General features: G+C 45.7%; 2 long non-coding RNA genes across 3 annotated transcripts; both read left to right on the top strand.

The window, feature by feature from the left end:
• Positions 1-12,034: 12,034 nt before the first annotated feature.
• LOC149122814 (uncharacterized) lies at positions 12,035-13,956 on the top strand. The gene is made up of 3 exons (XR_016219236.1): positions 12,035-12,114; positions 12,229-12,513; positions 12,833-13,956. It is a non-coding gene; the product is annotated as an uncharacterized LOC149122814 (long non-coding RNA).
• Positions 13,957-15,613: 1,657 nt separating this feature from the next.
• On the top strand, positions 15,614-21,334 carry LOC149122813 (uncharacterized). Of its 2 annotated transcripts, XR_016219235.1 has the most exons (4): positions 15,614-15,847; positions 17,480-17,644; positions 18,996-19,111; positions 19,428-21,334. It is a non-coding gene; the product is annotated as an uncharacterized LOC149122813 (long non-coding RNA). The 2 variants fall into 2 exon arrangements; XR_016219234.1 differs by having other exon boundaries at positions 17,480-19,111.
• The last annotated feature ends 3,862 nt before the right edge of the window (positions 21,335-25,196 follow it).

The raw sequence follows: 25,196 nt of genomic DNA, 5'->3' as shown, positions 1-25,196 counted from the left end.
TAAAAAGCCACCTGGCTCTTCTCCCTTTCTGGTCTTTTTTGGTTAAACTATCTTTAAGCCCCCTTGCATGTTTTTGTAATGTGTAACACAGACTCCGTTACGACAGAATCGTTTCAAAAGACTTGTGCAGCTGGGAAGTTTTTGATGATTTCATTTTATAAGTCCTTTGGAATGAACGTGGGCATTAGGACACAATGACTACAACATCAGTTTAACAAGATCTGAGTGGCCTTATTTTTACAGAGAAGTTAACATTTCTAGACATGGCGATTCCAACAGTGGCTGGCTCTATAAGGCTTTAAAAAATAGAATTTAGCAGACGTATAAAATGGAAAAAAAATACAAACGTTGTCATAAATCTTGTAGACTAAAGTGTTTTTTGATTGCTTCGGAGAGAAACAAGATGAGATTGGCCAGGTGCTGTTTGCTAAAGCATAGGGTTGATGTTTCAACATCTCAGAGGGATCGAATGAAAGAAACCCAAGAACAGAGGTCACGTTGGAGGGGGAACTCCAGGGAGAAACGAGGTCCATCTGGACTCTCAGCAAGAAACAGGAAAGTACTGGGCCCACCAGAGTGCTGGAAACTGCGGAGCCTGGCAGGATCACCAGACCAGACCCTCCCTCTGGGGCGGGTGCCAGTCTGCACCCACCCTGGCCATGCCGCTGCTCCGTGGGGTTCACAACGGAGCAACGGGGAGCAGACGTGGGACCGCCTGGCTTTTGTGACTACTGTGGCGGCTGCATCAGTGACACAGGCCCCAGTGCTGTTGGTCTCCGAGGAATGATGACATGGACACAGCCCTCTCTCCAGTCCACACCCTGGCGAGCACCAGGAGACTCACGATGAGCCATGCCTCTGGGCCAGCTGAACTCTGCCAAAGACATACAGGTCTTTTTCTTGAGGGTCTTGGTCTTTGTAGATCGTGTGCACTTCATCCTCTGGAAAATACTTTAAAGGCTATTGAGTACCTTGGCTTTTCAAAAAAAATACACACACTTTTTTTTTAAGATTTTATTTATTTATTTGAAAGTCAAAGTTACACAGAGAGGAGAGGCAGAGAGAGAGAGAGAGAGAAGTCGTCCATCCGCTGGTTCACTCCTCAATTGGCTGCAATGGCCAGAGCTGTGTCAATCCGAAGGCAGGAGCCAGGAGCTTCTTCTGGGTCTCCCATGCAGGTGCAGGGGCCCAAGGACTTGGGCCATCTTCTGCTGCTTTCCTAGGCCATAGCAGAGAGCTTGATAAGAAATGGAGCAGCCAGGACTAGAACTGGTGCCCATATGGGATGCCAGCACTGCAGGCTGCGGCTTTATCTGCTACACCACAGCGCCAGCCCCATGTTTTTAAAATTATTTAAAAAGTTTTGTTCTTATGCTATTTGAAAGTGAGAGCAGAGCGAGAGTGAGCAAAAGAGAGAGAGAGAGAGAGACCTTCCATTCATTGATTGACTCCTCAGATGCCAGCAATAGCTTCGGCTGGGCCAGGTCAAAGCCAAGAGCCCAATACTCCAGCCCAGATCTTGCATTTGGGTGGTAGGAGGTCCAGCACTTGAGCTATGACTTGCTGACTTCTAGGGTGCATGTTAGCAGGAAGCCAGCTCAGAAGTGGAGGAGCCAAGAGTCAAACCCAGGCACTCTGCTGTGAGATGCAGGTGTCCCAAGGGGCAGTTTAGCACATTGCTACGACGCCTGCTGTATCTCTCATCATTTTTTAAAAGATTTATTTATTTATTTATTTGAAAGTCAGAGTTGCACTCACACAAACATAGTGAGTATTCATACCCATTATCATTTCTTTTCCCTTTGGCTTTTTTTTAATATTTATTTATTTATTTATTTATTTTTGACAGGCAGAGTGGACAGTGAGAGAGAGAGACAGAGAGAAAGGTCTTCCTTTGCCGTTGATTCACCCTCCAATGGCCGCCACGGCCGGCGCACCGCGCTGATCCGATGCCAGGACCCAGGTACTTATCCTGGTCTCCCATGGGGTGCAGGGCCCAAGTACTTGGGCCATCCTCCACTGCACTCCCAGGCCACAGCAGAGAGCTGGCCTGGAAGAGGGGCAGCCGGGACAGAATCCGGCGCCCTGACCGGGACTAGAACCCGGTGTGCCAACACCGCAAGGTGGAGGATTAGCCTTGTGAGCCGCGGTGCTGGCTCCCTTTGGCTTTTAAAAGCTGTGTGGTTTGACCACGTGACATCAGTATTAACTTCCTGAAGAGTTTCAAGAGTCAGAAACTTGAAGGACAGGGTGTGGCATTCTGGGAACCAAAGACTGGAGCAGCAAGTCCAGGGCCCATGGTGGTGGGGTGTTGGGAAGGAGAGGAGGTGGTTTAACCACATGGCACGTCATTTGGAAAATCAAACAAAACACCCATGGTTCTATAGCCACTACTGCAAATTTAGTGGGCTCCTAACCATGCATTGTGTTCAACTGTGTTTTTCACAGAGCTATGATCAGTGAATACACAACTTTGCATCCTGCCTTGTAAATTTGATGTCCATGTGTACGTGCATACTTACGAACAAAACTGCAAGATGGAGAGACAGACCTGCCATATTCTCATTGTGGACACATGATCGCAGCCACTGCAGTAAATGTTTGGGATTCCACTCTCAGGCTGCAAGTTCAGTGCACTTGTCACACAGGTGTGTTTGGAGACCAACATATATGACAATAAAGGGAGTTGAGGGCTATTGATGCCGCTTTTTAATTTCTAAGTCTAGAAAGTGCTATTGACTGAAACATAGACTTCTTCAACCTTTGCATTTTGTTACTATTTTAGTTCTTGATCAGATTGAATTAATTTTTACTGGAAAACTGAAAGCTACAAGTTCAATCTGATTATACACGATAACCTGGGGGGAAGATGACAGCATTTACTGCTTGAGGCACTTATTTCCAAGAATGTAGTTTTGCTAATTGAATTTCATGCTTTATTGAACTTTTTATGCACTAATTCAAGTAAAGTTAAGTTAAATACTTTACCGAAGGAAATTACAGAGACTGGACACTTTGCTCACATAATGCCAAGTACTGCACGGATCGTGTTTAATATTTGGATTGAAATAGTCATAGAAGTTGCTTCTAATAAATATTTAGCATAGATGATAAAAAGATTTTTAAAAAGAAAACCATCTGGTTGTCTTCATGATATATAAATTGGAATAAAATCTTGTATATCCCACACACAGCACTTCATGTGACTTATCCATTTATTGTTACCAAATCTGAGGTCAGCTATGGAGCTCAGCTTTCCAGTTATACTAAGACTGAGACATCTAAGACGTGTTTTAGGCCGCTTCCAGGAAGCTGAAGTGTTTGCCTAGCGGCAGACGACAAAGTTGGGCTCTCTTGTATTCTTTCTCCTATGCCTAGGGTCTCCTGGCTTTCCCGTGTCCAGGATAAAAGTGTAACCCAGTGAACTCTCCCCACCTACTTCCCTCCAATCTGGGGGCTCTGACTGGAGGGTCTGATTTGACCTGATTCCTCCCCAAGTCCTCCTGAATTCTTTTGTTTGCTGTGTTGACTTCCCTTCTGATCTCAATTTCTTTTGCTATCTAGCTGACACCCTGCTCCCTAGTGTAGCAAGTTTTAGAGTTTGGTAGACAATTTAGCCAGGTGATTTTGACACTCCTACATCAGATTCCAAGTTATCTGATTATAGCAATGCAAGAAGGAAGACTAACGTTTTTCCTGAACACGTGTTAAAGGCAGTTTTACTTACTGAGAGGTCTGAGGGTTATCTTGCTTGCCAGTCAGGAGCTTGCCATGAGAAAACCAATATGAATGGTCATTTATTCTTTCAGGTGGCGTCTGCACCGAACAGGGAACCGAAATTCCAGAATCATCTTCATTTCCCCTACTAGGCCTTGTTCATTTTAAATGACCAAATAGATCTGAGCTTTTTTTTTTTTTTTTTTTTTTTTTTGACAGGTAGAGTGGACAGTGAGAGAGAGAGACAGAGAGAAAGGTCTTCCTTTTGCTGTTGGTTCACCCTCCAATGGCCACCGTGGGCGGCACATCGCGCTGATCCGAAGCCAGGAGCCAGGTGCTTCTCCTGGTCTCCTATGCGGATGTAGGGCCCAAGCACTTGGGCCATCCTCCCCTGTACTCCCAGGCCACAGCAGAGAGCTGGTCTGGAAGAGGGGCAACCGGGACAGAATCTGGAGCCCCGACCGGGACTAGAACCTGGTGTGCCAGCACTGCAAGGCGGAGGATTAGCCTATTGAGCCACGGAGCCGGCCTAGATCTGAGTTTTTAAAATGACAATTTAACGGTTGTAACTTAAATACATTCTCAAAGTAACAAATAAGAAAGAGTACTTGATATTTAAATGCCCAACAATGTTTAAAATGGTTTGTTCAGATTCTCAGTAAAATATGAAATTTACTGAGTTTATTTTCATTTCTTTAATTTTTGGATCCATCCTGAATCAGATGGATTTATGTTTGTTAGTATGTTTAGTAGTAGCTTACTTGGAAAATTCCTAAGTCCTGCTGATTCGATTTTTTTTTTTTTTATTTGAGAGGCTGAAAGAGAGAGACACAGACAGAGGGAGACAGGAAGGCAGAGTGAGAGAGACAGAGAGCAGAGTGAGAGAGACGGAGGGAGATTTTCCAACCCCTGATTCACTCCCCAGATGCCCTCAACGACCAGGGCTGGGCCAGGCTGAAGCTGCGAGCTGAGAACTCAGTCCAGGTCTCCCACGTGGGTGGCAGGGACCCAACTTCCTGAACCATCACTGCTGCCTCCCAGAGTGCGCATTAGCAGGAGCCTGGAATAGAAGCAGGGCCGGGACTCAAGCCCAGCGTTCTGATAGGGCATGCAGCCATCCAAAGTGCATCTTAACTGCTATGCCATTCTTCCACTCCCCTGCTAACTGTTAGCCCATTGAGGACTAACCAGTTTTCTGCCTTAAAATATAGATTTGATTTTTTAAATATTTGTTTTATTTATCTGCAAGACAGTGTCATGGAGAGAGGTAGAGGCAGAGAGAAAGAGAGGTCTTCCATCCACTGGTTCGTTCCTCAAATGACCGCAATGGCTGGAGTTGAGGCAATCCAAAGCCAGGAGCCAGGATGTGAACCATCTTCTACTGCTTTCCAAGGCCATAGCAGAGAGCTGGATTGGAAGCAGAGCAGCCAGGACTCGAACTGGCATCCATATGGGATGCTGGCACTGCGGGCAGCGACTTCACCCACTATGCCCCAGCGCCAGCCCCATAGATTTGATTTTTAAGACAATCCCACATTCCTCCTCTAAATGCTGATGCAACCTGAATTTGTGAAGTCCTGGATATTCCTGGATTAAATGAAATATTTAAATTCTATTAAATCAGAGAAGTTTTTTAAAAACAATCGTATTGTTGAATAATTTTGTATAATATGATTTCTACTAAGAAAAGCATTTCTATGGGAGGAAAAAAAAGTCCTTACTGCTTAGTTTATTTCATGCAAAATCAACCCATTCTCCCTACATTGTGAAGACCTATAAAATCATTAATAGCCATGGCTAATATTTGCTAACAGTCACATGTCTTACCAGTACAAAAGTTTGAATTACTTGAGGAAGCCAAGGATGATTTATATAAGAAACAGATATTTGAATAATCATTTGAAACAATATTTTCCAAAATAGAATAAAAGAACTAATAAAGCTTGAAATTCTGACGTTGCTAAAATATCCCCCCAAAACATAGTTTCTATATGTAAAATACAACTGCTCTAGAGAAATGAGGAAGACGGAACTACCTGGGGAAAGTTTTGTATAGGTTACACATTTGAAATTAATAAGAGGGGCCGGCAATGTGGCGTAGCAGGTAAAGCCACCGCCTGTGGTGCCGGCATCCCACAAGGGCGCTGGTTTGGGACCTGGCTGCTCTACTTCCGACCCAGCTCTCTGCTGTGGCCTGGGAAAGCAGTAGAAGATGGCCCAAGTCCTTGGGCCTCTGCACCCGCCTGGGACACCTGCAGGAAGCTCCTGGCTCCTGGCTTTGGATCGGCGCAGCTCCAGCCATTGCTGCCTTCTGGGGAGTGAACCTGAACCAGTAGATGGAAGACTTCTCTCTCTCTTTGCCTCTGCCTCTGCCTCTGCCTCTGCCTCTCCTTCTTTCTCTGTGTAACTCTGCCTTTCAAATAAATAAGTAAATCTTGAAAAATTTAATAAGAAACATTTTAAAGGGTCTGAAAAAAGTATTCCTCTAATAGATCTGACTAGAAATATCTTTTTACTATGACTATTATATGACTCTTCAACACTTTTAACAAGTGAGTGAGGAAGCAATTAGAAGTAATTTTCACAATGAAATATATTACTATAAATCAACATAAAATTTTACTTTATATTTTATACCAATATAGAGTTACCAATAACCAATAGGTTTTTTTGCTTCAACCAGAAGATCCACACATTTCAAGCAAAGCACGTTTGTGATAAATTAATACTAATATATTCTGACTGATATTTATATTTGACAAGTTATTCCTAGTCTTCAAAAGAAATATATTAAAGTTCTTAAGTTCAAAAGGCACTTAGAGAAAATGGCCTAGGAAAAATTATAAAATGCGCAAAGTAAATGATCAATCATCCCACAGAAGATTAAAGACAGAAGCAAATGTGTTCAGTCTCATTAGTAGCATATATTAGCACATTCTATAAAAATACTCTCATCAGCAAAATTTAAAGATTGATAACATCCAAGCTTGCAAGGGCATGGATTATACTGGCAAGCTATGAAAAGATAGGATCTTGGCCGGCGCCGCGGCTCACTAGGCTAATCCTCCGCCTAGCGGCGCCGGCACACCGGGTTCTAGTCCCGGTTGGGGCACCGGATTCTGTCCCGGTTGCCCCTCTTCCAGGCCAGCTCTCTGCTGTGGCCAGGGAGTGCAGTGGAGGATGGCCCAAGTGCTTGGGCCCTGCACCCCATGGGAGACCAGGAAAAGCACCTGGCTCCTGGCTCCTGCCTTTGGATCAGCGCGGTGCGCCGGCCGCAGCACGGCGGCCATTGGAGGGTGAACCAACGGCAAAGGAAGACCTTTCTCTCTGTCTCTCTCTCTCACTGTCCACTCTGCAAGATAGGATCTTGGGGCTAGTGTTATGGAGCAGTGGGTTAAGCGGCATCCCATATGACTACCGGTTTTCGTCCCAGCTGCTCTACTTCCAATTCAGCTTCCTGCCAATGGCCTGAGAAAAGCAGTGAAGATGCCCTGAGTGTTTGGGCCCCCTGCTACCCATGTGGGAACCCGTATGAAGCTATTGGCTCCTGGCTCCAGCCTGGCCCAGTGTTTGCTGTTGCAACCATCGTGGTGTGTGAACCAATGGACTGAAGATCTTTCTGTTTCTCCCTCTTGCTTTATAACACTGACTTTCAAGATAAATAAATAAATCTTAAATAAAAAGATAGGATATCTTGGAAAAGTCATGTGTAGTGTGTAATTAAATGTTTAAATGCTCGTTCTTTAATTTAAAAAAAATTAACAATTTTATTTATTTGAAAGGCAAAGTGACAGACAGAGACAGACCAAGAGATCTCCCATCTGCTGGTTCACTCCCCAGGTACAAAAGCCAGGGCTGGGCCAGGCTGAAGCCAGGAGCCAGGAACTCAATCTGGGTCTCCCATATGGGTGTCAGGGAACCGAGTCCTGCAGCCATCACTTGCTGCCTCTCAAGGAACTGGTTAGCAGGAAGCTGGAATTGGGAGCAAACCCAGGACTGCAACCAGGCACTCTAACATGGGATGCTGGTGTCCCAACCCACATCTAAACCACTGCACTGAACGCCTGGTCTTAAATACCCACTCTTATCGCCACAGCAGTCCTACAGTCCTACTTTTAACAAATATATTGGTCCTCTCTGAAGGAAGCTTATTCTTCCCAGAGAATGCCCTAAGGATTTCCTTTAAAAGTAAATTTCCAAGGTAAATGAGCAACTCACAGCTGAAAAATCATTCAAAATAAAAAAGAAACAAATTATTATGATAACAGATAGGAATAGAGATACCCCCCAAAAAAACTCAAAAAATTTCAGATATTATGAAACACATATTATAAAATAATGTTTGGCATGTTTAAATAAAAGGTTTTAAAGTTTGCATACAATATGACAAACTATATAGAATGATCAATCAGATTCAACTAGGAACCAGATGGAGCATGAGAAATTAAGATATAATAACTAAAATGAACAAAAAACTCCCAGGATGGGGTTAACAGTAGATGGGACCAAGTTGAAGAGAGAATTAATGATCTCAAAGACAAACAGGCCTGAAAAAAATTATCCCAAATGTGCACAGATGCAAAATATAGGACAAGAAGATTATGAAAAATAGCAGCTAGAGTGGAAACGTGTCTATGAAAAGATCGAGAAGGAGAAGACAGACAAAACAGGACAGAAGTACTAAGAATAAAACAGTTGTGAGTGTTCTAGAACTGATAAAAACAACCGTCCAGATTCAAGAGCACAGTGAAAATCCAGCAGGATCCATACACAGAAAACCAACAAGCAGATAAATCACAGTGACACTGGAGAGCATCGAAGACGAGGAAGACCCTGCAAGGAGAAATATTACCTTCCAAGGAGCTCAACAAAAGCTCATGTCTTGACAGCAGCAAAGAGAGCCAGGAGACAGAATGACACACTCAATGTGCATAGGAAAAAATCTTCTCAACCTGAAGCTTTCTACTCAGAAAAAGTATCTTTTCTGCACAAAGCCAAAATGATGACATACTCAAGCCATCGAAAAGCGAGGAGAGTTCACCATGAGCAGACTTTGCCAAAGGAAAATCTAAAGAGAATGCTAGAGATAGATGGAAGATGATCTCATATTCAAAGGCTGAGATACAAACAGGAGTGGAGACAGACCTCCACTGGTAGCCAAGAGCAGGATTTAGATTCGTGCTCCAGTCTGAAACACCACCACCATCACCACCACCAAAGAACAGAGTGGCAAGCATCAAGAGTTACAAAAGCAGACGATACTGTGTTCATTCTCCTGATGATAGCAAATACTCCATATATGTCAAGACTCATCAAATTGCACAACCCAAGTATTTGCTGCTTATGGTACATCAGTCATCCCTCAATAATTATATTTTAAGAGAAACTGGAAAATAAATGGATGAATATAAATAACACAGAAGTAATATTAGTGTTTTAAGGGGTTAAATAAGGAATCTATATGCAGAATCATACTGGCATTTTATTCCAAAGGGAGATCCAAGTTCAATAGGGATGAGGATAATGTTCAGGAGGCATAGGTTAAGGTATTGATTAATTTGAGACTTTGATAAGTTAATAATGCATGCTTTGAAGGGGGAGTAAACACTAAAAAGAATCAGAGTACATAACTTCCGAACGGTAGAGGACAGTATAGAATTAGAAGGAAACACTCAATCCAAGCAGGAAGCAACAGAGGAGAGAAAAAGAGTCATAGAAAAGATGGGTGAAGGGTGGATATTGGGGTACAGTAGGCTTAGCTGCCACCAGGGACACCTGCCTCCCACATTGAGCACCAGTTTGAATCCAGGCTGCTCAGTTTCAGAGCCAGCTTCTTGCTAATGCACTCTGGGAGGCAGCGGGTGATGGCTCAAGTGTTTGAGCCCCTGCCACCTATGGAGATTCAGGTAAGAGTTCTGGGCTCCTGGCTTTTGGCCTGGCCCAGCCCTGGCAGTAGTGGGCACTGGGGGAGTCAAACCATGGATGGAAGATATCTGTGTCTCAGTCTTTTTAATAAATGTGGTTTTTTTTAAAGAACATATAGGACAAATAGCACAAAATAAGATGACATATAAGGCAAATGAATCAAATACCTTTATTAAACACAAAATAGTCAGGCTGTTTAAAAACTCAGCTACATTGTGTTCCAATCCACATAGCTATAAACTCCCAGAACAGCTTAAAGTAAAAAAAAAAAAAATGGAGATAGTTTATGACAATAGGAGTAAATACCAAGGAAATGTAACCAATTTAAACTTCTATGCACCTATTAAGGTAGCTTCAAAATACAAAAAGCAAAAGTGCTCCACATGATTAATTTTGGCCACCGACAGATAAGTGGAACTGTCGTGTGGCATTTCCTTAAATAAAGCCATTTTGTGAACCTTGCTCTCTTTCTTCTTATTTTTCTTCTTTCAGTTGGCTGACACATGGTCTTGATGGCTGCAGAGGGAGCAGATCCAGGACCTGGGGCCATGTGCAGTGGAATAGCCTGGGTCCCTCAGGGTTTGGCAGAGTGGAGACTTCCGGCAGCCCCCAACTCTTCTCTCCAGGCTGTTGTGAACAATCCATTTCTGTCTACGGAAGCCACTGTTTTGGGAGTCTGTTTCTCACAGCAGATCCCAGTCTTAGCTGATATAGAATGAAATGTATAGAAACCAAGGAAGTAGACACTTTGGCAAAGGAGGCAAAAAATCATCATGGCCTTCCTAATCCCCAAGTGTGTCTGAAATGTTATTGTAACACTTAGGAAGTCAACAGCACAGAAGAGAAAGTAGTTTCCTCAAATGACAACTGGCAATATATTGCATATGGTTTATTAATCTATGTTTCTGCCTCTTACTTGCAGGTAATCTGCCAGTTAGGAAGGAAATAGAAGATTAGAAGATTAGTTTGGTTCATTTAGACTTCCTTCCTTCCCCCCACCCCTTTTTTTTCCTACTTCAAGCACTTAATATCCAGGGAAATTGCCAAATGGCCCATTTGTGCTTAATATCCTCTATAGAAAATTTAATTGATTAAAAGGGGTATCCCCCAAAGAATATACACATTCTCGTTTCTGTTCTATAATATCTGATTACGAGGTGTTTGTGTTCCTTAGAAACTAGTTTTGTTCCTACTGCTGCTGCTGCTGTTTTTCAACCCAGTGACAAGACCCAGAGAAGAGTTACTCAAGCACAAACTCTTGCCAGGTACTATGGAGATGAGGAAGCCGACCACAGAGAGAGTCAAAGGAGGATTTCAATGTGGAAAACTCAAAGTCAGTGACCTCAGTGAACGGTTAGGATGCCAACTCTGAAAGCCAGTAGCCTATGGCACAATTTTTGATCCATGCAAATCCAAGTTGCCAAGACTTTGAAGGGATAGAAGACAGGGATAGAAGATCTCTGTCAATGAACCAAACAAGTGATCTCCAAATGGGTATGCATCAAGTCTTCTCCAAGATTTTGTGAGTGTAGGCAGATCATAGGAAATCAATTTCTAATGTCCAGATTCCTCCAACAACTTTCCTATCTAAGAATGTTCCTATGCGCAAGGCGTCATCCCAGTTTTCTTGTCCTACTGACTCTTGCACAATCGTCCTCCAACTTTATGAGACTTTGAGCTATGTTCCAGTCCATGAAATAAACAAGTCATCTCACCATAAGCCCTAGCATTTCTTTTCTTACAGATAAATCACATTGAGTGATAAAACTAATTTTCACTGCAAATAGCTCACCTATCATTTTATGATTTGAAAAGGGTAACGCTTTTGGCTTTTATCTCTTTGATGATATTACAGAGTCAAAGTGCAAAAACACCACTAGTCACCCAAAGAATGCTTCTCTTCTCAAAATAAGAAATATCCTGTCCTGCCATGGTCTCATTTGGTATGGACACATGATTTACTAAGCATCTGGAAGCCATTCTTTTAAGACGTCTTCAGTGTTTCCTTTGGTGTTATTGGGAGACATCACCCGGATATTATTAATCCTCAGTTTGTTTTTCCAAAATATCAAGTCTCACATTAAATCCTTTATTCTCCATGAGGATTTCTGGGGTAATCACTTCTTGGCTAGACTACACACTTTCTATATCAAATAACTTTCTCTACATTCCAGTGCATTTTGCTCTAAGTTTCTACTTTCTAAAGATTCAGAACAAGTGCTACTTGACATAAAATGGGTTTAAACACGCTTCACAGCATTCTGCAGTTTCTTCTTATTTAGATAAAACAAAGAGCTTAGAATTAAACAGTAAGACTCTAAATACAACAATTTATGAAAAAATTTAAAATAGCACAAAAAAAGAAGCCAATTGGAAACACTTAATCATTCATTTTGCAGATCATCCTGGATATTCTTGCTAGAGATGGAACATGATTATGTAATGAGAATGATGACCTACCCAAGGACACAGGTGATGAATGTTGAATACTATGATGAAGGGTGCTTTATCAGATCGCAATATTTGTTCCAATAATTTCTTTACTCTTTTATGGTGCTGTCACATATTTATTTATATCTTTTCAAGGCTTCGTGATGGACAAATAAGAACCTCCATCCTGACTTTGAACTTAGCCATAGGACTGTTTTGGTCAGTGGGTACAATACAATCAGAAACTTGCGAGTATCCGTGGAAGGGATCCCCTGTAATCAGGACATGCCGCAGGGAACCCTTGCTCGTGAACCTGGGTTCCAGAATGTGACAGATGCAGCAGACTCACAGCCTGGAACCAAGACCAGAAGACACAGCTTAAAGCAGAGCCACTCAGTCAGGACCAGCCTAGCCCAGCCAAACAGCAACTGAGTCTCCTGAGTGAGTATTAACACACGCATGCCACTGAGTTTGGAGGCAGGCTGTCAGGCGGCATCATTGCTGCAAGAGTTGACGGTCAGCTAAGAAGCTCCACTTCCTCTGATGGTCTGTGTTCACCTGGAGTGAGTTAGCCTTTGTGACCAATGGCTGGGCCTGGATAATGGAGCTAGACAGTGGCTGGCCTTGGTTCTTTTTGAGGCCTTGATTTTCTCCTGGCTGTTGATGAACAACAATTCTCATCATTCTCTTTAGTGTTGTATCAATGTTCCTGTATTCTGAAATTTCATGCTTTAGCTGCTATTGCTATTTTCTTTTTTAGATATTTTTATTGACTTCTCATTCTGGAAGAAGAGGGTGTAATTCCGTTATTCCCTACTCTACACAAATACTCTCCCTACTCCACCACCACCCGAATATCTGATGGGAAGGACTCTGAAACAGAACCATCTACAGATCCTCGCACTTAGGCTGGGTCTTCTTCCTGAAGGTGTAAGCCAGGTTGCCAGGGGGAGAAAGGTAACCAGGAGACAGGGCTGTTGCCTCTCAGCCTTCAGTGTGTTCGCGCTGTCAGTACAGTGTTCTCAGCTGTGCCTGGTGTTCGAGTTAGCAAGCTTTCTTTTGGGGAAGACGACATGGGGTCCGGTTACTCCTTAAATGAGACCTTCAAGCTGTCTTCCTGCTTCTAGCCCACCTGTACCCCGGCCTTCAGAGACGCCTCCAAGGTCTGAGTCTTCTGAGGCTCTGTGATTTGCAAATGCTTTATTTTTGTTGGCTTTGACGGCTTCGAGCTATCCAGTTTCAGCATTCTCCTCTCTGCTAAGCCAGTTCAACTCTTGTGTTTCTGTTCCCCACACTTTGTTGTTTTGGCCCGTCTCAGTCTCTCACATTGTCTTTCCCACTGTCAGTTTAGTAGGTTTTTGGAGTTTGTACAATGTCCACACTCAACTGGATTGTGGTGATGCAGCATGTGGGTTTAAAACACAGTGAATTCCATATTGTCTTCATCATTTCAAACTGTGAATACAATTTATTTTTCTAGGATTTCTTTCATGTAATGTGTGAAGCTCATGGCATGCTTCTGTGTCGCACCAAAAATTTAATTCCAAGATTCTAATGTTGATTATTTTCTTGCAAAAGCTTTCTAACCCAAAGGCCAACTAACTGTATTACATGTAAATAACAAGCAAGGAAAAAACATCTTTTCTCTGTGAAGTGCTTTAATTCAAAATGTTTAAGAATTTCACAATTTTAGAATCAAAAGTTGGATACATAAAACAATCCACTGTACACTGATATCTAATACATGACCTAATTTTAATTATGTATATATAAATGTACTTACATTTCCTTTGGCTATGGTTTTTCATATCACCTTAATTTTTTTTTACAGTGGGAACACAGGTTCATTGTACTATATCAAAATAAAAGAGGTATATAAACAAGGCATTTCTAAGGCAGTGTATATTATTGATTTGTTGTGTAACCATTCACAATGTGTACATATGCAAAAAAAAAAATGTGAGAATCCCGATCCAGCTCTCTGCTACGGCCTGGGAAAACAGTAGAAGATGGCCAAGTCCTTGGGCCCCTGCATCCATGTGGGAGACCTGGAAGAAGCTCCTGGCTTCCGATCAGTGCAGCTCTGGCTGTTGCAGCCATCTGGGGAGTGAACCAGCGGATGGAAGACCTCTCTCTCTCTCTGCCTCCCCTCTCTCTGTGTAACTCTGACTTTCAAATAAATAAGTAAATCTTGAAAAAAAAAATGCGAGAATTGGGGCCAACATCACAGTGCAGTGGTTAAGCCATTACTCTGCTTATTATCCAGACATGCTATACTAGAGCCTCGACTGTTTTGCTTCTTCTTTTTTTTAAAGATTTATTTATTTATTTGAAAGTCAGTGTACACACAGAGAGAAGGAGAGAGAGAGAGAGAGAGAGAGAGAGAGGTCTTCCATATGCTGTTCACTCCCCAACAAAGCCATGCCAATCTGAAGCCAGGAGCTTCTTCCAGGTCTCCCACGCAGGTGCAAGGGCCCAAGGACTTGGGCCATCTTCTACTGCTTTCCCAGGCCATAGCAGAGAGCTGGATCAGAAGTGGAGCAGCCGGGACTCGAACCGGTGCCCATATGGGATGCAGGCACTGCAGGCGGCGGCTAACCTGCTATGCCACGGTGCTGACCCCTATTTTGCTTCTGATCCAGCTCCCCGATACTGTGCCTGCGAAGGCAGAGGAGAATGGCCCAAGTGCTTGGGCTCCTGCCGCCCATGTGGGAGACCAGGAAGTAGTTCCTATCTCCAGGCTTCAGCCTGGCTCAGCCTCTGCTGGGGTGGCCAAGGCATGCAAATTGTTTCATTAGTTCAAGACAGAATAGATGATCCACGCCACAGCGAGGTCTCAGTCTCGCTGAGATCTAAAGTTGTGCAAGCAAGAGCAATTAGCCTACAGATTAAGACACCAGGTAAGGTGCCCAAGTCCCGCATGAGAGTGCTGGGTTTGATTCCTGAGTCCAGCTCTTGACCCAGCTTCTTGCATATGTAGACCCTGAAACACAGTGGTGATGATGCAAGTCACTGCGTTTTTGTCCCCCACACGGAGACTGGGACCGAGTTCCAACTCCCAGCTTCAGGCCTGGGCTGGCTGGCCCCAGCCATTGTGGGCATTTGGTGAGTGAACCATTGAATGGGAGTATTCTCTCTCTTTCTACCACTCAAACCAATTAATTAAAATGTAATGGTAGTAACCAGAAAGTCAATTACCAGGCTCCCCCATGTTGCAGTTAGGGAAGGGAAATGAGTGGATTGCCAGGGAGAGAGCCACACCAGTCACCTCCACTCCCACACCTCTACTCCCAGCCTCCCTTGAGAGAAGAGGGGAGAACAGGTACTTCCTGGAGGAGACCACTGACAGCTGAACACCTGCGCCACCCGGAGCCTCTGCGCGCAGTCGCCTCCCGCGTCCTGGGCAGCCCGGGCCCCCGAGGTCCCCGTGACCCGCGCCGCCCCGAACACCGCCTCCCGCGTCCGGGGCAACCCGGCTCCCGCGGCCTCGGTCACCCGCGCCGCCCCGGGCTCGCGCCCCGAACACCGCCTCCCGCGCCGCCCGCACTCCCGCACTCTCGCGGCGGTGGCGGTGGGGTCTGTGGCGCGGCCCGGAGCAGCGCACGGAACCAGGCGCGGGCCCAGCCAGGTCCCCCGTGTCCCGCGCTCCCGCGCGTCCTGAGGAAAACGCCCCGCGGGCCGCCCTCAGCCCGGGAGAGGACCGAGCGCAGTCCCGGGCCTCGGAGGAGACGCGGGCGGCGCGGGCTCCCTCGGCCCCGAGCCCGCGGGGAGGCGGGTGAGTGCGGGGCTGCGCGGGCGCGGGGTCTCCCGCCGCCGTCCTCCCTCCCGCCCCACCTCGCCCCCTGCCCCCGCGCTCGCCGTCGGCGGAGACCCCGGCGTGGCCGCGCGGCTGCGGGTGCTCACGGGCGGTGTCGGGCGGCTGCGGCGTCTCCTGCGGGCTCGCGGACGCGCGTGCTCTCGGGGCCCACGGCGGGGCGCCCCGCGTTGCTTCCCTGCACCCGCGTTCCTGCCCCATCTCGCCCGGGGTGCAGGACCTGAACCTGGCTGTGCACGCACTGCGGGGCGCCGCCGCCCTCGGGCGGGAACCGGGCGGGGGTCTCCGAGTTTCATCTTTTTACCTGAGTTATGGTGGCCCCTTGTCACCACCGCTGGTTTTTGTTTTTTAAATACATATTTATATCTATGTCTATATATACCTCCCACCCCCCCCCATAACGCTGCCCTTGCCATGTTCTCTCGGGCGTTCTAGAAACTTCCGCGCTGACGCCGCGCCTGGCCTGGGAAAGATTCCGGTAGACTCAGGTGTGAGCGAACGCCTAGGTTTCTAGAAAAGTTTGCGTCATGACCAGAACATTTTGTGCGCTCAGCTCCTTTGTGCGTGTCTGAGAAGCTGCTCTCAGCGTTTGCTGCGGGTGTGGGTCCGTTCACAATGTTACTTGGGGAGGTGTAAGGAGGAAACGAGGCAGACCGCGTGTGCAAGAGCAGCGACATCCGTGTTGGCCTTGGGCTTGCAGACAGCGCTGCCCGCCTGAGCCTTTCCGCCCGTTCCCAGCTCACACAGCCCTCGGGAGACCGGGAAGCTCGAGTGTGACACACGTCAGCGCGTGCGTACCTGTCCCAATCTAACGCACTTGTCATCGGTCATTCATAGACACACGCTGGGACCCTAAAGCAACACACAGAAAGAATGGATATGCTGGTACATCTCATTTTCACTCATGCACCCACACCCCTAGATCAGCCGTTCTCAACCCTGTGCGGTCCGATCCTTGGTTCTTTTATGACAAATATTTTGTAGTGCTGACTGGCTGTTTTGGACTCGGGATCTAGCTAACCGCCTGACCTGTCCAGTGTGGTTTACCAGCAGTGGACTGGCTGCAAAATGAAGGAACCAGGAAAGGAGGGTAATTGTCAGAAAGTGAGGCCTGGGCAGGGCCACGCTGGTCACACTAGCGAGTGTCAGGTGCTCCAGCCCTACGAGGGATTACTGTAAGCTTACCCACTCCAGATGCGGGCTCCCGGGCTGCGGATAAATTGCTTCACTAGCGATTCCATCAATTGGGGTGGTGTTCCAAAATGCTGAGCGCTTGTAAAGTTAAAACAAAAATTCCTCCAGCCTTTCTTTCGTTTATGTGATAGGTACAACCTGGAAAATTCGGGGTGTATTAAAACGGTGAAAAAACAGGTTGTGATTTTGCAGAGGCCCTAGGCTGTGGTGTTACCTGCAGTTTCTCAGCCAGCGGCTGCACGGAGGGTGCAGCAGAATTCTCCCTTCTTTGTCCTGTGCTGCTCTCCAGAGGAAAGCCTTGCCCCTCGGTCCTCATCACTTGCATGCCAGCAGTGTCCCCTTCCTGTTAACCTTGGTGGCTAGACATCTGTGCAATATCTTTGTATTGCTTCCCAGCAGGAAACACTGCCTTACGGAGAGCCCCGGTGCAGACGTCCTGTTATTGGATTTCAAGATTTAATACAGTACAGAAAGTAAAATCTCCCAAGTCATGGCTGTAGAATCTCTGTTCTCCGGAGCCTTTGTAATAACGATGGAAGGAAAAAAGCTGATTATCTTGTAACGGTAAAACCATGCATCCAGTCTTCTGGAAGAAAGGCTAGAATGACCAGCATGAACAACAAGTGGGAAAACAAGCAAGGAAAAGGCCCCAAGTGTTGGTTCTCAATTAATGTAAGAATGTGTCAGAGGCTCACTAGGCTAATCCTCTGCCTGCGGCGCCGGCACCCCGGGTTCTAGTCCCGGTCGGGGGTGCCGGATTCTGTCCCGGTTGCCCCTCTTCCAGGCCAGCTCTCTGCTGTGGCCTGGGAAGGCAGTGGAGGATGGCCCAAGTGCTTGGGCCCTGCACCCCATGGGAGACCAGGATAAGCACCTGGCTCCTGGCTTCGGATCAGCACAGTGCGCTAGCCGCGGCGGCCATTGGAGGGTGAACCAATGGCAAAAGGAAGACCTTTCTCTCTGTCTCTCTCTCTCACTGTCCACTCTACCTGTCAGAAAAAAAAAAATTTGTCAGAATGTGTGGCCCTTATTTAACATTACAGATAGTATCTTTTAAAAGATCTTCCAAAGTCTAATTCCTATTTTGCGAAACTGAATTTGTTTCTTTTGAATTTGTGTTAAGTTGTGCTGCTAAACTGTGTCGATAACCAATTTAGATAAACAGGCTAAAAATATTTTCCCTTATCTTACATCTCATACATTTGCTCAAGAAAATTGTGAATTACAGTAGAACGTTGCTATTATGGGCAAGATATATTGGCAGGGAATATAGCAGTTGGATTTTTTAAATCTTTTGGTAATATTGATAATTAGGGCCCTAAAGTAGAATTAATATGTCCTATGTTAATTCCCCCCCAAAATTAAAAATATTTCACAATAGCATTCTTATCCTATTTCTTACTAATTCGGAAGGCACACAGGGAACTCCCACAGCTGTTGGAGTCATGTTCACCTGTCAGCTTTGCATTGCTGTGGATGTTATGGCTACAAGAAAGCCAGGATAGCAGACTTCAGCTTTGCAGCGTGAATCTAAGGGATGTGAGGCCCAGCTCACAGGAGCGTCTCTCACTTAATCCCCAGCCCCAGCCGAGCCCTGAACCAAAGCCTGTGCTGCCAGTCCCCTCCAGTTCTTGTTTTTACTCCAGGAGTTTTCTGCCCAGCTGTTTGAATTCTCTCTCCCTGACCCAGAGAAATTAGAAAGCAACTAATTTCAGGACGAGCAGGTACCGGGAAATCCTTCGATGTTAATTTTACCTAGAACTCACCAACTATTTTGTTGAATTGATGAGTAAGTAGATAATTAAAAATCAGTCTCTAGGATGAACATGAGTTGGGTAGTTCTGATTTAAAATCCTGAAAATGTTCCAGTGAGGAGGTGGATCTGTTGTCTCTTTCTCACTCTTTCCACTCTGAGCAGACTTGGATGTTGGGGACCCAGTGGGCGTGGCCTTGACCAGAGCAGCCAGAATGGGCCTGGAACCCTTGTCTGGAGAGTACCCCTCTGAATGAAGCAGTATTGAAGGCGGTGATTAGGTTTGTGGTGAATTCACATCCCCAAGGTAAAGTTTGTTTCTGTAGAACCACTCGAATGGAAAACCAATTTGGAGGCCTCAGCGTGTGAGTCGGGTTATGGTGTCAGCCAAGCCTGGTGATTGTATGTGGTATGTAACATCTTCTGTGTGTTCCTCCTGATTGGTTCAAAGTTTGGAGCCAATCACGTAGCCTGAGTCTCATAAACCCTCTGAAGCAGGGATTGCAAACTGGGGGCCCTCAGGGGAAAGCTGAGGATAGTTCTCTTGGATAACAGAGTACCCAAATTTTAAATTTGAATTAAATTTTCTTTTGATAGGGGATATTCTCCAGGTCACCATGCGACCAGAAGCTGCTGCTCCACGCCTGATCTCTTGCCATCTGTAGTACCTGCCGGATGCCAGCAGTGTCCTCTGTGACTTCTGGTACGTAAATCTGTCCATTCCAGGGCAGCTATGAGGAGGGTGGCCAGTTTTGCTCAGTATAAGGAGAGATTTCTCAACAGTTCTGTCCTCAAATGAGGACCTTTCAAATCTGAGATTTAAAAAAAAAATTCTACCACCCTTTAAACGGTGTACTATCAATTTCTCTGTCTTGAACATGGCTAATATATATATTTACATAAGTTATATAAACCTAGTGATATGTTATTAGTGAACATAATATCTACATATTTAATTGTTAGGTATTAAATATATGCACATTGATTTGTGTATATGCATATATTGAGGGCCAGCCTCATTTTATTTTTAGTTTTTTAAATTTTATTTATTTGAGGGAGACAGACAGAGCTGTGATCTTTTGTTTCATGCCGCAAATGTTCACGCAGCAGCCAGGGCTGAGCCATGGCCAAAGCCAGGAGCTGGGGATTCAGTCCAGGTCTCCCATGTGGCTGTTCAGGGACCCAGGCCATCACCTGCTGCTTCCCAGGAGCATATCAGCAGGAAGCTGGAATCAGGAGTGGAGCTGGGACTTGAGGCCGGCACTGTGATGGGGAATGTGGGCATCCCAGTGGGCAGCTTAGCCACTAGGCCAGTGCCCACCCCGGCCTCAGTTTGTTTTGTGGCTCAGGTATTCTTTCTCCTACCACCTTGTTCTTTGGTTTTACGTGTGAACTTTTAAAGTCTTACATAACAAAAATGGTTTCCTGGTAGCCAAACCCTCTGAGTTTATTTGTGAGAATTTATTTTTTCTAAAGATTTATTTCATTTATTTGAAAGAATTACAGAGAGGGGGATAGAGAGTGAGAACAGAGAAGATCTTCCATCTGCTGGTTCACTCCCCTAATGGCCACAATGATCAAGGCTGGGCCAGGCTGAAGCCAGGAGCCTGGAACTCCATCCGGGTCTCACATGTGAGTGGTGGGCGCCCAACCACTCAGGCCATCTTCCACTGCTTTCCCAGGCACGTTTGCAGGGAGCTGGATTGTAAGTGGAGCAGCCAGGACTCAAACCAGTGCTCAGACGGGATGGCAGCGTCACAGGCAATAGCTTAACCTGCTATACCATAGTGCCTGCCCCATGAATTTCATTTTTCGAACTGCAAAACCGTAGTACATTTAAGGAGCTCTTTAGTTCTTTGGTTTGCTTTCTGTCTCAAATTTGCTTTTGTTCTTGTGTGTAAAGTTTATTTGTTTCAAAGGCAGACTGACACAGAAAGAGAGATCTCCCTTCAGCTGGTTCTCTTCCCAGATGCCTGCAACGGCCCAGGCTGGACCAGGCTGAAACAGGAGCCAGGAGCTGCATCCAGATCTCCCATGTGGGTGGTGCAGACTGAAGCACTTGAGCTGTCAAATACTGCCTCCCAGGTGCATTAGCAAGAAGCAGGATTGGAAGGAGAGGTAAGATTTGATCGAAGGCACTCTGATACGCACTATGGAGGCAGCCAGATGCAAGCGCTTGAGCCATTACCTGTTGCTTCCCAGGTGAGCGTGAGCCAAAAGAATTCATTGTTAAAACAGTCCTGGCCTGGTGCTGTGGCGTGGTGGGTAAAGCCACTGATTCAGGTCCCGGCTGCTCCACTTCCGATCCAGCTCTCTGCTGTGGCCTGGGAAAGCAGTAGAAGATGGCCCAAGTCCTTGGGCCCCTGCACCCATGTGGGAGACCCAGAGGAAGCTCCTGGCTCCTGGCTTTGGATCGGTGCAGCTCTGGCCATTGCAGCCAATTAGGGAGTGAACTAGCAGATGGAAGACCCCCCTCTCTCTCTGCCTCTCCTTCTCTCTCTGTGTAACTCTTTTAAGTAAATAAATAAATCTTTTAAAAAAAGAAAAACAGCCCTGACTACTTCCGTCTGACACACGCTCTGTGGCTTAGCTGCCGTCTCTTAGTGCACAGTTTAAACATTTATTTAACATGGGGAAGCAGCTCTCTGTCCAGACAGGATTCAGATCTGTGCATCCTTGTGTAAGGCCAAACTCATCAGAAAGGTTTGGGCTTGGAGTCTGTGCTTGTGTTCCTACCAAGCAGGGGTGTCTTAGATATTTGAGAAGATGGATTTTCTTCTGTGGACACGCATTCTCTCAGGCCTCCTGCGCTGTACGTGACCCCTTTTGTCGGTCTCAGCAGGTACTGATGAGAGTCTACTTATTTCTGTTTGTGACTTGACCTCTCATTGACAATGTCCATCTCCAGATGCGCCCTCTGTCGCCGTCAGTAGATGTGTGATGAGCTTTTTCGGAATTGGGCTAATCAGCATCTGCTACTGAAACTGGTCCCTGAGAAGGTTTTGCCTCTCACCAGGTCACCAGGTGGCAGCGTTCCTCGTGTGCGGGTCATTCCTAACTGCACACAGGCCCAGCACCTTGCACGGGTGGCCTGGTTCTCCGAAGGCTCATCCTCACATGTGTGTGCATCCTGCAGTCACCCCAGTCATTGCATCTCCATGCTTGTTTTGTGTGTGTGTGTGTGGGGGGGTGGTATCTCTGTTTGCCTTTTCCCAAATACCCGAGGTCTGTTCTCGTTACTGTTGGCAGTTGCTTTTGTCCTCGGCAGACAGGAGATCAGTCATTCCCTGATGCGCCTCAGCCTGGAGTGGAGTCCACAGGAAGTCGAGGACAAATGATGCCCTTTGTGGAAGTCCTGTCCTGCAGCGTGCCCAGAGCTGGGGTGCTTCAACTTTTCCAGAACAGAGCGTGGGAAACTTGGAGACAGAAAATCATTCAGAATCCCTGTGTGCAAAGCCCACGGGCTCGCCCCTTCTCTCCTCTGCAGACCTATGGTTGTTGAGTCCTGCCTGCTCCAGTATTGCTGTGTTTTAGTGGCACAGCTCACGCTGCTGTGTCTCAGTGGCGGGTATGAGTTGGGACAGAATTATATGCTGGTCGGAGGTCAGAAGTCTAACACGAATCTGTAGGGCTAGAAGTCACGGTATCGGCCAGGGTGGGCCTACGCACTTGCAACCCAACCCCAGCTGTTGTGGGCTATTTGAGGAGTGAAATAAAGGAACAGTAGAGAATGAACATTCTCTCTGTCTTGCAAATAAATACATTTAAAAATTATTTTTAAAAAGAAATAAAAAGTTAGGTCAGGTCTTCATATGTGTGCAGTCAGGACTATCAGTGTGTAATAAAAATGTAGACAGTTTAATAGAGTAACTTGCAGAAATCTATAGACACATCATTAATGTAAAAACAACTAAATATTTTTAAGTTACCCCCAAATCACTAAAATTGACAGCAATGCAAATCTAGGAGACCTAGTAACTTCTGCTCAGGAAGAGCCCATTTAGAAAAATTGTGTATTATCCTAAGTAAACCAGAGTGGGAAAATAACTCCTAGAGAGATGTTAATTTGTGCCTTTTTCATGGCTGTTTTGTTCGTAGCACAGCGTAGCCAAGAAAATTTCTAACCGCTAACCATTGTGGTGTAAAAATTTTATAAATAAAATAACATTAGAGAGTCCCAAAGCATGAATGAGCCTCTAGAGCTAGTGAGTTTTCTAAAAAAAGACTTCAGACACCAACACATTGTTAGAGAAACAAAAGTGAAGACTTTAGTTATTTGGGTTCAATTGTGGATTCAGGAAATTGCCTACCATTTCCTTCCTGCATGTAGCCTATGGTTGCTGGTGAATTTAAGGATTCAAGGCTCTGAGTGTGGATGAACGTGACAAGATGGATGAGTTTCTAAGCAGAAGTATTTAATTTTCTGTATTTTATGTAATGAGACATAGGAGTAATCTCGCTAAGTGTCTTAATTTTTAACTTCTACCTGGTATCAAGGTAACATAGCTTTCCTTTTTTGTTTTTTAAGATTTTATTTACTTATTTGAGAGGTAGAGTTACAGACAGTGAGAGGTGAGAGACCGAGAGAAAGGTCTTCCTTTCGTTGATTCACTCAGATGGCCCCAACAGCTGGAGTGAGGCCAGGCTGAAGAATAGATAAAAAAATAAAGACACACACCTTGTTATTTCTCACTGCACCACAAATTAAAATGAGGAGCTTTGGGCGATTGTCAGACACTCATTATTTGTTGCCAGAGACACAATCCTGAACGACATAGCAGTGTGTACTGAAGGTGATACTGCCGTCGAGTATTGGAACTTCCAGAAACACCACCTTGTGGTGGTGGTGGTGGTGGTGGGGACTCATTTGTTATAGTCTCTTGAAAAAAAAAATTCTACAACTTGGAAAGTAAAAAGTCCTATATACGACTTTGTGAAAACGTCACCCATTCTCCTTGGCCGTGATGCTACGCTCACATCACATCTCTGCTGATAGATGGCTCCATTTCTGACTTTGGTGTGTGGTTTAGAGAGAACCCTCGTGGCTCTGCAAAGCTCTGGCCATCCTCTGTGGCCAGGGCAAGGTCTGGCTCCACGCACTACCCTGGGTGCTAATCTGTTTCCTTTAAGAACAGGGTGGACCCTTCCTTTAGCAGAGAGAGAGAACCCTTCGCCATTTCCTTCTCAGCCACACGCGCTGTAGATTCATAGCCTTCCTTGAAGAGTTAGTCACTCAGCACTGAGGAAACTGTTTCTCCTCTCCAGTAGAGATAGAAGATGTTCTTGCGATCACCCAAACATGCAAACGGAATGCACTTGGTTGCCTGCTATAAATGCACCGTGAACGTTCCCTGTGAGTAGAAATCCCTAGTGGGAGGTAATGATGTGTTGGATGTATTGTGCTTTTGTAGAGTCATGACACCAGTGGGTCCTAGCTTTGAGATCCCTCAGTTCTGCCCAATAAAATAGGAGATGGGAAGGAAAACTGCCTTTTTTTAATTTTCAGCTCATTCTTCATGAGGGTATCTACACGTTGAGGTCACTTTCCTGGGCAAGGGTGAAACCTCGATGGTAAAGTTGAATTCAAGAGGGCAGTTAACAGATGCACGACTGAAGTCCATTAGATTCAACTTACTGTAGAGATTTAATACATAGACTGCTGCATATCTGGTCTGGCTAGTTATCCTTTATTGCATTTTGCTTCTCCTGCAAGGGTTGAGGTACAACCCTCGGTTTGAGCCCCAGGTTTCCTGGTGCGTTGCAGCTTGGTAGTCAGGTTTATGTCTTTCTTCGTAAGTCGCCTGGTATGTATTTTCCTCCGTCTTCATGAGACAACAGCATGAAGCTGAGAAGCTAAGATGCTGCAGGTGTGGTCCCTTGGCCTCCGTTCCCTCATCTCCCTTTCCCCACGCAGTCCATGCCTCAGCCCTGAGCCTTTTGTGCCCTTCTGGTAATGGAGTCCATTTCCTGTTGGAACGTCCACGCCATCCCTGCACTTGTCTTTGTCTCCGTCGTGTCAGCCTTCCCGAATTCCTCCCACAGGCATTTCCCCTCCTCAACCCAATGCAGATGGATTTGCATCGTTCTTGAACTTCTCCATGCTAAGCAGGGCTTTTGTATTTTTTTTTGACGTTCATCAAATTCTGCGTTCGGCATCTTGCGGTTCACATTTTACATTTATGTCAGCCTTGACCTTGAGCTGGTGCTGCTGAAGTTTCTTGTTGTAATCCTGGTGTGTGTGCGACAATGGTTAGACTGGCCTTTGCAACTCCAGCGCCAGCAGCCGCTGAGAGCAGCAGCAGTGTGAACAGGTGGAAAGTCTGGCAGTGGATCTGTCCCCTGTGAGATGCAGGCTGTTTTGGAAGT

The sequence above is a fragment of the Oryctolagus cuniculus genome, chromosome 13, assembly GCF_051225735.1.
Source record: "Oryctolagus cuniculus isolate XC-2025 breed Fujian yellow rabbit chromosome 13, ASM5122573v1, whole genome shotgun sequence".
In the NCBI taxonomy this organism is placed as follows: Eukaryota; Metazoa; Chordata; class Mammalia; order Lagomorpha; family Leporidae; genus Oryctolagus; species Oryctolagus cuniculus.
The sequence above is the reverse complement of the archived record's forward strand: the minus strand, read 5'-3'. Positions and strand labels throughout refer to the sequence as shown.